Genomic DNA, 14,234 nt, shown 5'->3' with positions numbered 1-14,234 from the left:
GACAATGAAATATGTATTACAATGTAAATGTAGTTAAACCTGACAAGTCAGTACATTGTTGCAAGCAAAAGCATTTTAGTTATCAATACTTTTCAGACATCCAAGTCTCTTAGCTCCTTGTGTTTTTAGAACTATTACCATTTTAGCATTGAGAATTAAAGAAAAATATTCTGTTGACGAAGTAAGGTCTGTGTCACATCAAGCACAGAAAAGAGATTTCTTTCTGAAATTGGAACCGTTACCATGTAAAATTTAATTTTAAGTGCAGAAATGGGGTTACTGAAAATAATTTCATTTGGCAATGATATTGGCAAATAAATATCCCAGAGATGGGAGCCCCTGTGAGTCTAGCAACTCACCTATGAACAAGGTATAGTCAGATCTTAACATTCGCGAGTTCTATATCTACACACTCAACCAAATGCCAATGGAAGATATTTTTTAAAACATTTCACCTGTGATGAAAATATACAGACTTTTTTCTTGTTATTATTCTATTGGCAACACAGTATAACAAGTGCACACATAACTTTTATATCTTATTAGGTATTGAAGTGATCATGGCACTGTTTAAAGCATATACGAGGAAGAATACACACACGCTATGCAAATACTTAGCATCCATGAATATTTGTACCACGGGGGATTCCTGAATAAGTTGTCTACGTATCTCTGGGACAACAGGGCCAGTTAGAAATGGATAGAAAACCAACCACAGGGATGCAACTGTCTTTAGGAATAGTCACAAAACCTATCCCAGTAAGCTTCCCAGGGGCACCAGATGAGCCGGGTCAACGCTGAGAGTTCTCAGAGATGACTAAAATCAGAGCAGGAAGATGAGGCCACTTCAGGCCTGCCACCTGCACATGTTTACCAGATTGCTCTCTTTAATTCTATCCCACAGAGACACTTTGAGATAAAAGGAAAACATTCATGCAAGAATTAAGATTCAGCCTGCAAATCATCTCTGGGAGGCTTAGCTGGTTTATGGCAGTTAAGCTACTCCCACTTTGGATCAATCTGAAAAGTTGTATCAGAAGTCAGGCTGTGTATTTTGACAGCAGAAAGCAACGTTACAATAACTCAGGGCTTTCAGCTAACCCAAATCTCATAACAGGTCCATGTCATTCAGCCACAATTTCATATTGTATTGATTCTCTAGGCAGAGAAACTTGAGTTGTGAGCTGTGAAGAGACTTTCTATTTTGTGTTCATTCTTGCATTTATTCTGTGGTTGTGTTAATGTTCTCCAACAGGGCCCCCAAGATTCTTACAGAAGGACTGAGATCCAGGGTTGCTTTTGTTCTTAGCCAGGATTCACTGGAGCAAGCGGATCCACTTTATTTTAAGGAATAAGATCATGTGATTGAGGAATTGGGGAACCCCAAACTCTACAGGCTAGGCCCAAGACCCGGAGCTATGGTACACTTCCAGTCTGGAAGCTGTGTGCTGTCACAATTCTCTCTTCTGTGGAGGACTCCAGTCTCTTAAAATCTTCAACTGCTTGGATGAGGCCCATGGACAGTATGGTAGATCATCTGTCTTATTCGAAATCTACTGATTTAAATCTTAATGTTATCTAAAAAATACACTCCTAGAAACATCTAGGATAATGTGTAACCAAACATCTGGGGCACTTGGCTCTAAATGAACATATTAAAATTAACTATCACACTTGATTCTCAAGGCTTCAGAAAAGGGGGCTGGCAAAAGCATGGCATCCTCACCACTATATCATCACTACAGCTTCGCTCTGATGCTCCCGAGCTTCATCTCCATCAGTACGAGCCACGAACAACCTTCTACACCCAGCTCAAGACTCACTTTCTTCAAAAAGCCTTCTGAGATTCCCTTTGCCCTTAACCAGTGCTCTGTTCGTGAAATTCACTCCATTTTGAGTCCCTACCATACTAGCTTGGATTTGCCAATGTTATCTTAATAATCTTCTCTAGGCATTCCATGTGGGTTTCTCTTCTCTCTCCAGCTACTTCAGGAAAGGAGCCAATCACCTGTATCCTTTCCCAATACTTAAGAGGTTTACACGAGACTTCTTCAAAAAGCTCATGGAATTGTGTATTACAAAAACACTAAAAGCATGGATCTCAAAAGTTGCTTCACTGAAATAAAATATCTTTTAATTCAATTTTCCATGAACTTTTTGAAGTGCTTGTGCATACTCAACTTGTGTTGGAAGGAAAGATGGATGGATATGAGGATGGTGATGGATGGATTGATGAACAAAATTTTTAAAAAGAAATTCTCTGAGCCTGAGACCGATATTTAACTGCTTTCTAAGCACACAATTTTTTTTTCTTAAAAAGTTGAGTACTTAAGCTAGAAAGCAGAAAAATGTAATTCCCTCCCTACCCCACCCCAAAGACTGAACTGGCATCTTTGTTCTCTTTACCGTCATACTCCATTGTGCAAACCACCTGCCAATGGAGACAGGCATGGATTCCACATAGAGGAGTCTCCAAACTTCATCTGCATATTCACCTCAAAGAATGAGTGTGTTCATAAGTTACAGGGTTTTGTATCCCTAATCCTTTGCTGACTCTATCAGCCATTCCTAGCCATATCACATTTTGAACCATGAAGACACACCATCAATGCCAAGAAAATGTTTTTGTAACAGAATAATGCCCTCAGTTAAACTCTGTTTTCCTGTGCCAACTTTTAAAAAATTGTTTACAATTTGTAGACACATAGTCTTTATTTGATCAAGGCATACTGTTCTAAATTTTCTCAATAAATATCATCCCTTTTTTCAGGTCATGTAATTTCTGACCATCACAATACTAGTAAGATTCCAGAGAGCCCTGGCCTCAAATAATGTGTTTCTCAAAAACAGAGATGGCTATTAAGCAGCATTAGTTTGTTTAGGGGAGAAATTTTAGCTCAAATAAAATGTTGTTCTACCAAAAGCTTTAAGATTATAAGACAAAAACTTGAATTGGTGTTCTTTCTCTTCTCTTTGACAAGGATTATACTGAAAATTTGTTGAAGACGATGGAATCTCTCCAGTAAAGCACACACACACACACACACACACACACACACACACACACACACACACACTTCTGTGTAGAATTAGGAGACTATACCTGATATTTAACCACAGGTACTCTCCTTTAGAGTCTCGGAATTGATAAAATTGATCCAGTTTTCTGCCAATACACCCAGGAAAGCAGTGGGAAAAGACCCAAGGGCTTGGGCCCTGTCACATGTATGGGAGACCCAGATAGAATTCTGGGTTCCTGGTTTCAGCCTGGCCAATCCTGGCCACTGCTGCCATTTGGGGAATAAACCACATTATGGAAATTCATGTTTCTTTCTTTCTCTCTCTCTCTCTCTCTCTCTCTCTCTCTCTCTCTCACTCCCTTCTTCCTTCCTCCTTCTCGGTCACTTTCCTTTTCAAATATAATAAAAATAAATAGATACTTTTAAATATAAATGTAGATTCATTGACCATTAGCATGGAAAAAGACTTGAGTTGTCATCTTGGTCTAGCCAGCAATGATCAACAGTTACAGAGAAAAACTTTCTGCCCACCCAGATGCCCTGAGATGACATCCAGCTCACTATACAAAAGGTCCTTCACAGGAAAGTCATGTTGAATGTCTGCTCTGGAAATAGAAAACTGACTCCCGCAGCAGAGAAAGAAGTTTTAAAAAAAATCACACTCTTTTGGATTCCAGTTGCATTGAGTTTAATCCATCTAATATGTGCCATAGGCATTGTTGATGGACTCTGTCAGGCTAGTGGGTGCTAGGTCACCCTGAGGAAAGAGATCCACAGTTCTCAGAATCCAGAATGGGCTGATCCTGTTTTCCCAGCAGAAAACATACTTTGCCACAGTACATGAACTTCAGGCCATCCCTTGTAGCCATCAACAAGGGCCCAAGGACAGAATTTATTCTTTCCAGATACAATCTCTTTTTTTGTCATATGCACCTGCTTTTACTACTCCTTGTGGGCAGTGTGTTTCACTGACTCATTGTATTGCTTTTTCTACACGTGGCCCCTGCCCATCAATAACACTTCCAGAGAAGAATAAGACATATATCTATAAAACCACACATTACCTGAAATCAGTTCCTTGGACCAGAAAAAACATCACAGCTTTTCTCCCATCTCGTAATTGAACATCAAAACTGTCAGATCCATGCTCAGTGTCTACTGAGCATCCAACTACACTTCACCTCCTTCACTGTTATCTCTTTGATCCAAAGTCCCATTATCTCTGTCTTCCTAAACTCCTTCCCTGATTTCACTACTGGCCCACACAGTTGCCTGGTAGCCAGAGAGCTCTGTAAGATGTAATTCCTTACATGTCATACCCTTAACCAAATACCTTTAATGCTTTTCCATCATGTTTATGGATAATTCAAGGTTCTTACTATGTTCAAGAAGGGTTTAAATAGTTCTCTCTTGCCTCTGACTACTTCTCCCCTTTGTTCAATTCACAGTCATCTATTTGTTCTTTAGACACACAATGTTTATTGCTGCCTCAGGGCCTTTGCACCTGCCCTTCATTCTGTTCTTCAGGAACATGCTTCTGTCAGGCTTTACATGATGATTCCCTCATTCCATTCAAATTACTGTTCAAATATTGCTTCCTCAAAGATGTCACTCTTTCAAACTTTATCATTCTTTGTAGCAACTGAGGCTAAATGACATATTTATTTCTGTATGTGTTCAGTGTCTCTCCCCTCTGGAATTCCCACCAACACATAAACTTTGTCTTTTGTTCTGGTGTATTCCCCGTACTTAGAACAGTACTCATTTAGTAAATATACAAGGGAAAAATGAATAAATATCTGAAACTGTGTTCCTCTGAAACCATGTCTAGGGACCAGAGGCGACTCAGTAAACACCAGCTGTGCTCACATAATCAAACACCACTTGTCCTTTTGTGACTGTCACTAAGCTTAATGTCTTCGAGGTTAATCCATTTTGCAGCATGTGTGAGAATTTCATTCCTTTCTAGGCCTGGACAATATTTGACTGTATGAATAGACCGTATTTTGTTTATGCATTCATCGGTTCGTGGGCACTGGGACATTTCCACGTTTTGGCCATTCAGGATAATGCTGCTGTGAACACATGGGTATTAACCTATGGGGAGAGTGAATGCTAGCAGAAATAACTTCTTCCATATCGCATAACTAACGAGTAGCTTGCCGATTCAGGACTGCTTCACGTGAAGCCAGTTCCCTAGCTCACATTGCCTCCCATGAAACAGAAGACTGAAAATCTGGAGGGACTCTGGTGCACAAACAACAGCAGGCCCCACCGAGGTCCACTTCAGCTCCCATTCTGCTGCTATCCTGTCTGCTTCACTGTAAGTGCAACATGAAGAGCCTTAGGCTAAGAGACAAAACAAAACAAAGGATAGCTAGCAAATGAGATGTAAATAATGAGGAGAATCAAAACTGCCTGACCAGTGGGCTTGGACTGGCCCAGGAGAAGTCTCCAAACATAACACTTTTTGTGATGTTGACACTTGGACTGCTTCTTCTTTTGTTAAGTGAAAGGATAACAATCACAGGCTATGAAATAGGCACAGAGAAGAGACAGAGATGAAGTAAGACACAGTCCCAAACTTGAGGAACTGCAACATGTATTTGGAGACAGATACATGGAAACAGAATTCTGGTACCATAATGAAAATGAAGCCCGTGGCTGGCTTCATGGCTTTACCTGCGCACATGGCTGTGTATGGTACAGACGGTAACCACAATTTTTTGGGCCAAAGGGAATTGTTTCATGGGGAGTGAAGTCAGGAGAATCCATGGTTGTGTGCATCTCATCCAGCACACCAGACACGTTCTCAGCTGGGTGACACTCTGCCAAAGCCCTAGTAAATAAATTTTGATTTGAAACAACTAAGAGTTATCTGTACTCACATATTTGTTTTAGTTTCATTCACAATAGTTAAGGAGCAAGAGGGAGTTTACCACCTTAAAAAATGTCTGCAACGACCTGAAAACAGCAAAGCACTGTTACACAGTGAGTTATAGCAGGGAGTCTTGGTATTGAAATACATGTGATGTCCAAATTCCAGTGACTCTTTAAAAAGTTCAAATAATGAAGCCTTCTCTTCTATACATTTTAACATGCTCTGCCAATTGTATGAATTTAAACATAATTCTTAAATCAAAGACAAACTTTCCTTCTTACTACAAGACTTCATAGAATCACAAATAATTTATACAGAAGGTAGTTTTGCCAGCTCTAATGTTCTAATTAATAAACTTAACATTTTTTCATAGACAAAAATAGCAGCAAAGTGCTTGTTTAAAAAGCTGAGATTAAGAGGGTTATAAAATTTCATGTTCACATAGATGTGTTAAGCTTTGGAAATTTTTACTACAGAAATGAAATACTTTTTATGGTGACTGGATTTTGGGACAGTAAGAAACTAAACCAAACACAACATCATGAGCTAAAAAGGGACCTCAGCTCTGCCACACCTTTGCAAACCCTCCTTTTATCATATCAAAATACCAGAAACACTTGAACAAGGTCCACTTTCGCCTACAGGTACAAAAGTACATATACAAGTTTTTCTCCTTCTCTGTGTGAGAGAAAACACAGTTGTGAGGCTCAACATTCAATCGATAGGTGCTCATGAACTAAGATGTGTGACAAACCGCTTGGCACTTGGTATATAATTAGAACTAATACCATGATATTACAGTGGCCAGTGAGCTAATACAAACACATATCTTAACATATTGCCCTGCACATAGTAAGTGCATAAATATTGACTAAAATCCTGATTGCTGCCCCTATACTTTTCTATCCACAAATTTTTTTTGCCAATTGGCATTTAGTGGATGGGAACACTGATTCCAAAAAACAGCCATTCCAATTCAATGACCTTAGGTAAGCTACACCACTGGCACTTTCATCATCTGTGTAATGTAGATTATGTCCATCTCTGGGGCTGCAGAAAGGATTAAATGAGATAAAATTTGCAAAGTCTTTACAAAGGCTTTAGTTATAATAGAGTGAGAATCTCCTATCCAACATTCTTGGGGCCAGAAGAGTTTTGGGTTTTCCACATATTAATCATGAGATAACTTGGATATGGGGCTCAAGTCTAAACATAAAATTCACTTATAGTCATATATACTCCATACGCAATGCTTGATGGAAAGTCTTAGCATTTCTGCTGCACCTGAACTTTGCTTATGACTGACTCAACAGATGAAATTTTCACCTGGTGGCTTCATTAGACACTGAAAAAAGTCTCAGATTTTATAGCATTTTGGATTCTGCATTTTCAGATTTTTAAACTACTGGTGTGATAATGATTTTCATAAATACTATAAAGCTCCTCTCTACGTCCAACTTGAGTCAGCCATGTTGGGAAACTCTCCAGGCCTTGTTGGGGGCAATTCCACTATGTGAGCTCATAGATGACTATGTAGCTGAAGGCCTAAGCTTCCCAGCCTCACAGCATCACTGGAGCAGAACATGCTGAAATTTATCATCAGGAAGCTCCATCCCCAACTGCTCACCCTGATATCTCCTTGTTGGGGAAGATGCTCATCCAGTGACATTCTTTAACAGGCCCCTCTAAAACTCTAGGACTGGACCCAGAACCCCAGCCTCTGAGAGTAGTTCAGCTAATCCAAAACAACTGCACTCTTCTTCCTATCCCAAACTGTGGCCTCACTGGAGTCGCAGGTGCCGGACAACAGGTGTGCCCTCATCTGTCAAAGATATTATCCGAATGCTTTTGATGTCCCTGAAATATATAGAGTAATGAGAAGATGAAAAAGCTCTCTGTAACCTGGGTACATGCCTAGAGCATGATAAGAGGACAGAGAGAGGATGGGAGAGTAAAAATTGGCTTCTGAAATAAATGATGTTTCTCAAAGTTGGTTTTCTCTCCAATTCAATTGTTACCTTTAGGTAGCCAAACAATTATCTTGAAATATGAGGATGTGCCTTTATCCAAGTGTGGGAAAAATTGTGTCTGTAAAGCGAGAGAATAAAAATATCCTCCCTAAAGAGTGTCTGTACCATATAACATTTAAAAAATGATGAACATTTCTGATATTTGTAGTTATTTTGTATATTATGGTATTTAACTTTTCCTGGCAATACTGAGAGGTAGAAATTAATACTTTCATTCTCCAGACCAGAAATTGAAGTTCTAAAAAGCATGACAATACTTGACAGGATCTACATGAATTTAATGAAAGCCCAATAGTATAACAGAGGTCTATGACTCCAACAGTATTATGCCAGTCTCTACAGAGAGATCCATACAAGATGAAACTCCATAACCTTGGATTTAGCCATGCCTAATAAGTACTCTCTTTACTGAACAACTCATCCAGTTTTAAGGTCTACCTCTAGTAGATGCCAACTTTTTACTCCATAACTTCTTTGGGAGAAATTTTTACCTCTTTGAGCAGTACAAACCAAAATGATGAGTCATTGAAATGAGTCAGAAAATTCCCACAAAGAAATTCAAAGCCTTATAACAAGAACTACACTTTAAAAGAAACCAGAGATTTTCTGAACAAACAGAAGAAGACTTTCCCTGACCCCAGAAGAAGCTTTGTTGCTATCAATATTAAATCCTCCTGTTGAAATTGTATTGATCAAAGGGATATTCATTTCTTCAGGCAGTGAAAAGGTTTCTGAATAGACCCTGATTAGAAACACTTTCTGGGGGACACAGGAAAGACCTGCTTTAAGAGTTAGATAAAAGAAGATAAATTTGGCCCAAAAGTAACTTGTAAATTTTAGGTGAAAGCCACTATTATAGACACTTAAGGGGAATTAAAGCTTTACTGAGATGAAAGAAATCCGAGGCATCTGCCTACTTGAAACTACTGTTTTCAGGATGAAAAGTTGGCAAAAAAAACTCATCTAAGGAGATGGTGTTTGGTGCAGCAATTAAAATGTCACTTGGGATCCTTGCATCCCATAGCAGTGTCTGGATAGGAGTCTGATACTGGATGTATTTTTGCAGCTGTAGCTAAGCAGATGTTTTATCAGATATTGCTTTTTAAAAGAATATTTATGGGCACCGGTAAGTTCCAGCTGCTTCATTTCCAATCAAGCACCCTGGGAAAGCAGCAGAGAATGGTCCAAATCCTTGGGCTCTTATACCCAAATAGGAGACCTGGAAGAGGCTCTTGGCTCTTGATTTCAGATTGGCTCAGTTCTGGCCATTTGGGGAGTGAACAAGTAGATGGAAGATCTCTCTTTCTGTCTTTGCCTGTGTCCCCCTCTCTTTGTAAATCTGCCTTCAAGTAAAAATAAATATTTTTAAATAAGATAAATATTTTTGAAAGATTGTTTAACTTCATTTAAATGTTTTATTACTGATTCATTTAAATGTTTTATTACTGATTTTTTATACTTGAAAGACAGAAATAGACAAAGTTCTTCCACCCTCTAATGCACTCCCCAAGTGTCCATAACAATAGGGACTGGTCCAGGCTGAAGCCAGTTCATAATTCAAGCCAGGTCTCCCATGTAGGTGGCAGGGACCCAGGTACTCGAGCCTTCATTTTTTTTTTTTTTTTTTTTTTTTTTTTTTTTTTGCCTCCCAGGATGTTCAGTAGCAGGGAGATGTACTCCAAAGTGGAGCTGGGACTCAAACCCAGGCTGTCTGATGTGGGGTTCCCACACAGCATCTTAATCATGTTACCTAATGCATCGCCCCCCCCCACTTTTTTATATAGTAACCTCTTATTCATATATATAAGGGTATTTCAACACATTTGTGGCAAAAGGCCTCTTCAAATGCATGCATACTTTTTCCCACAACATGCATTTCCCATAGACTTTTTGAAGATTTTTTCTTATGCAAGAATTTCAATATTTTTATAGAAAAAATAAGCATCTTTTAATTTCATTTTCCTTGAACTTTTTGAAGTTACTTTATTTAAAGGAGATTTAGCAGATCTGATTGGAAAGTTCAAACCTTTGGTAGAAATTATTAAATCTTGACACAAGCAATAGATTTTTAAGCACTGGAGTTTTTTTTTTTTCATAATTCAGTAACTTCATGGTGAATTGAATTTCCCCTCTAAAATATACTTGAAAATCAAGCATTATTAAGTTTCAGACAAGCAATAGTGAATTTTGGGTACATATGGATTAAATTGATCATAGAAAATCCATGGCTTAGGACAGTGTTTATTCTGTGCTTAATCATATTTCTTGATTCTGTCTGTTTTGCGCAAGTGATAGGAAAAAGAAAGTTAACACAGCTGATGCTAATCATATTTTAGGTATCTGTGTTTTTCTTATATATGTTATTTACTTGCATATCACATGCTCTCCCCAATCACCATGCAGTCTCCATGAGGGCAGGCTCATTTAGAAGCAGAGTCACTGTTTCCATCACTCCTATAAGAAACACCCTCCTCAGGTCTAGCAGGTGCAATGACAGAGAACACAGACACCTTTCTGCCCTTAAGAAGTTTCTATTCTACCAGGCACAGGTACATATGCAAGGAATATGTGTACTTGGGTACTTCAGAAAGTTCATGGAAAATGGAATCGAAAGATGTTTATATTGGAATAAAATTCTGAAGTCCAGATATAGTGTGTTCTTAATACACATTTTCCAAGAACTTTTTGAAGTTACCTCATATTATGTAGTGTCAAGACTTGCTCAGAGACTAACAATATAGCAGTGAAAGGATAAATTAGGAACAAAGAAGAGGTGGGAGAGGCTACTTCTTAACACAGGATTATCAGGGAAGACCTCTCTGAGAAGATGGTATTTGAGTTAACACACAGAAGTGTCCCAAGTACAGGGAAAAGAAAATGTGTTTTAGTTAATTTTTTTAATTACATATTTTTAAAGTAGAGAGACAGAGAGGACTCTGATCTGCTGATTCAGTACCCCCAAATCTCCACAAGAGCAGGGTTGAGCCAAGCTGAAGCCAGGATCCCAGAACTCAATATGAGTCTCCCACATGGGTGGCAGAGACGTAACAATTTGAGCCACACTTGCCTGCCTCCTAGAGTGCTGATTAATAGTAAGCTGGAATCAGAAACAGAGCAAGGACTTACACCCAGACACTTACATGCAAGATGTAAGCGTCTCAAGTGGCATCTTAACTCTGGCACCAAATGCCCACCTCTTTGTTATCTATTGCTGCATAAATAAACTCACAGCTCAATGGCTTAACACATAAATCTATTATTTTCTTTTGCAGGTCTGTACATTGTGTTGGCTAAGTGGGGCTATTCTTGCTCGAGAAGCTCACGTGGCTACACCAAATAGTAGATGGAGTTATTTGAAGGCTCGCCTGGACAGGATGCGCAAACAGCTTCATTTACAAGTCTAGCTGCTTAGTTGTAGCGTGAGTTGGGAAGCTCAATTCAGCTGAAACAGGATCTGAGTCACTCCTTGTAGCCTCTCTAGTATGGCAGCTTCCCAGTATTTACACTTCTGAAGTGATGTATATGATTCAAGGCCCCAAGAGAGAGGTGGAATCTGTCAATATCTTAAGACCCTGGCCTCCAAACTGAAATCACAACACTTCTGTCAAATTCTCTTGGGTTAGAGCAGTGATTGAGCTTTCCAGGATTCAAAAAAAAAAGGGGGGGGTGCATGGAAACCATTTCTCCCTCTTCATTGGAGAACAGAAAAAGAATATGTGGCCAGGGGCTTGCGCTTTGGTTCAACTGGCTAATCCTCCAGCTCCAGCTGCTGGCATTCCACATATGGATGCCAGTTCGTTGAGAATCCCAGTTAGTTCCAGTTTGTCCCAGCTAGCCCAGATTCTTGGAAACCTGCACCCATGTGGGAGACCCGAAAGAAGCTCCTGGATCCTGATTCTGGATTGGCTCAGCTCTGGCCATTATGGCCATTTGAGGAGTGAACTAGCAGATGGAAGATCTTTCTCATTGCTTCTCCTACTCTCTATAAATCTGCCTTTCCAATAATAATAAATATATTTTTTAAAAAGCACGTTGCCAACTGCCTTTACTATGCCTCAAGGAGTGCAAATGCAGTGGAGTAATAAACTTCGCACTTCAGAAGCCAAAGTGGCTGGAATACAGCTGGGTCAGGAAGCTTGTTGGGGATATAGCATTAAGCACTTATAAGCCATGATAAAGACTGATACCTTCACTCTCCTTTTAACTTAAGTCTACTGTGTTTTCTCCCAGAGTTCTACCATCAAGAAACTTTAGCTCCAGCCTAGATAACAGACAAGATTTCAACAGGGATGTGGAAAAAAAATGCCTGGAATCAATCAGAGAGAAAATGAGGCCCCTAAAATAGTAGCAGCACAACTACCCTGGCCTTAGAAGCACAGGAGCTTAAAAGCAGCCTGTTGTTTTTAGATGGACTCTTATCCTTTCTAATCCAAAGGATCAATGGCATCAGGTATCACAATGGCATCGTCTGATTGCCAAATCATCCAATCTACACTGGGCACTCATAAAGTGACACCTCTTCTAATCTTATTATGTTTACATTTTGCAATGGAAACATGTGATGAACTCAAAATATGCATATGGCTGTCTAATCATATATCTCTCTCCTGTGACACAAAGTTCCAGCAATCTCACCGGTATACAGATATTCCTCCACTTATGATGGAGTTCCTTCTCAAAAGCCCACTGTAGGGTGAGACCATTGTTAAGTGGTGAATGCTTGGAAACCCTAACCCTGGACACATCCCCGCTCTGCAGCACCACCACATGGTGCAGAACCTTGCTGCAGCTTGCATTACCATAGCCCAACATCACGACAGAGGAAAGGACCCAAAAGATCCAAACTCAGAATTGAAACAATAGTGTTACTGAATTTGAATTGCTGTCACCATAAAGTTAAGTGGCAAAGTAAACTACTAGAAGTTGGGGGACTGTCTGTACTTTAAATTACTGGATTAACAAATAAATGTGTTGATTTACTGTCTCCCAATAGTCCTTAACTTAAATAAATGTAGAATTTGTATCAATGGGCTCCTGGTAATATGGAGAGATCAAAAGTATCAAGGGAGTCCAAATGGAGATTTTACAGAAATTCAGTGATGGGGCCTATGATGACATTATGAAGCAAGATCCTGCGAAGAAAAAGCAGAGATCAATAACCTGCCCTGCACTTTGGTCCTCGGTATTCTGTTTTTTCCTTGTTTTTCTCGAGAAATTACTGATTCTTGAGTACATGTGTAAATAGGGCAGTATGGCAGCTGAGGTGCCAAATTCCCAAACTCTGGAATAAGACAATCAGGGTTGACACCCCCAACCTATCACTTATCAACTGGGCAATCTGCAGCAAGTCATACAAATGTTTTATGCCTCAATGCCCTCCATCATAAAGGAGGGACAATAATTGTCATGGAGCTTTTCTGAATATTCAATGAGATACATCTATGCTTGGAAGGGTACTCTGCAAACATACTAATATCTCAAAAGATGGCCATTGTTATTATTAAATTCATATTTGAGCTGAATGTCAGAGCCAGCATGCACATGTGTGTTTGGCTTAACTTGAAAACCTAAAGTATAGGTAATCATGAATTGTATTTGTTTCTCAGTTTGCACATGACTAGAAGCTGACTGTAGCAGCTGTCCTTAATATTTGCCAACTTAAAACTAAAGGAGAAATAGTAAATGTCAGCAGTAAAAGGTTCCAGGTCAGTCTACAGCCCTTTTGCTTAGAATTTTGCATAAAGCATATGTGTTGAAAGATGAAATGAGGAAATAAACTTCTTTCATGTAATTATAGACATAGTTTCCGTATGACTCTCTCTGATTGGACTCTTGATTGTATTTTTAAAATTTATTTTATTTATTTGAAAAGCCGAGTGGACAGAGACAGCAGGGAGAGAGAGACAGAGAGGTGGGGGAGAAGCAGGGGAGCAGTAAGAGAAACCTGACATCTGCCACTTCATTTCCCAAATGGTCCCAACAGCCAGGAGTGGGCCAAACTAAAGCCAGGAGCCTGGAATTCTGTCAGTGTCTCCCACATGGATTCAGGGGCCCAAGCATTTGGGTTGTCTTCTACTATTTTTCCAGATGCATTAGTAGGAAACTAGATCAGAAGCAGAGCAGCCAGGTCTCAAATTAGTGCTCCAAAATGGGTTGCTAGAATCACAGGCAACAGTTTCAGCTATAATGCCAATGTGCTGCAATGCCAGCCTCCATGTTTTTCAAAAGATCTATTATTTATTTGGAAGGCAAAGTTAAGTTATTGTGATATTGGTAAACCCTGGCATGCCTACTGCTTCCTGA

General features: G+C 39.4%; 1 protein-coding gene across 1 annotated transcript in view; it reads right to left on the bottom strand.

Annotated features, from left to right (window-relative positions):
* The window catches only part of MAOB (monoamine oxidase B), a 99,577-nt gene that overhangs the window by 35,881 nt on the left and 49,462 nt on the right, over positions 1-14,234 (bottom strand). The window lies entirely within an intron of this gene.

Source organism: Ochotona curzoniae, unplaced genomic scaffold, assembly GCF_017591425.1.
Source record: "Ochotona curzoniae isolate NIBS_2020 unplaced genomic scaffold, NIBS_Ocur_1.0 contig_1274, whole genome shotgun sequence".
Lineage (NCBI taxonomy): Eukaryota > Metazoa > Chordata > Mammalia > Lagomorpha > Ochotonidae > Ochotona > Ochotona curzoniae.
Note: the sequence above shows the minus strand (reverse complement) of the source record. Positions and strands in the feature narration are given on the sequence as shown.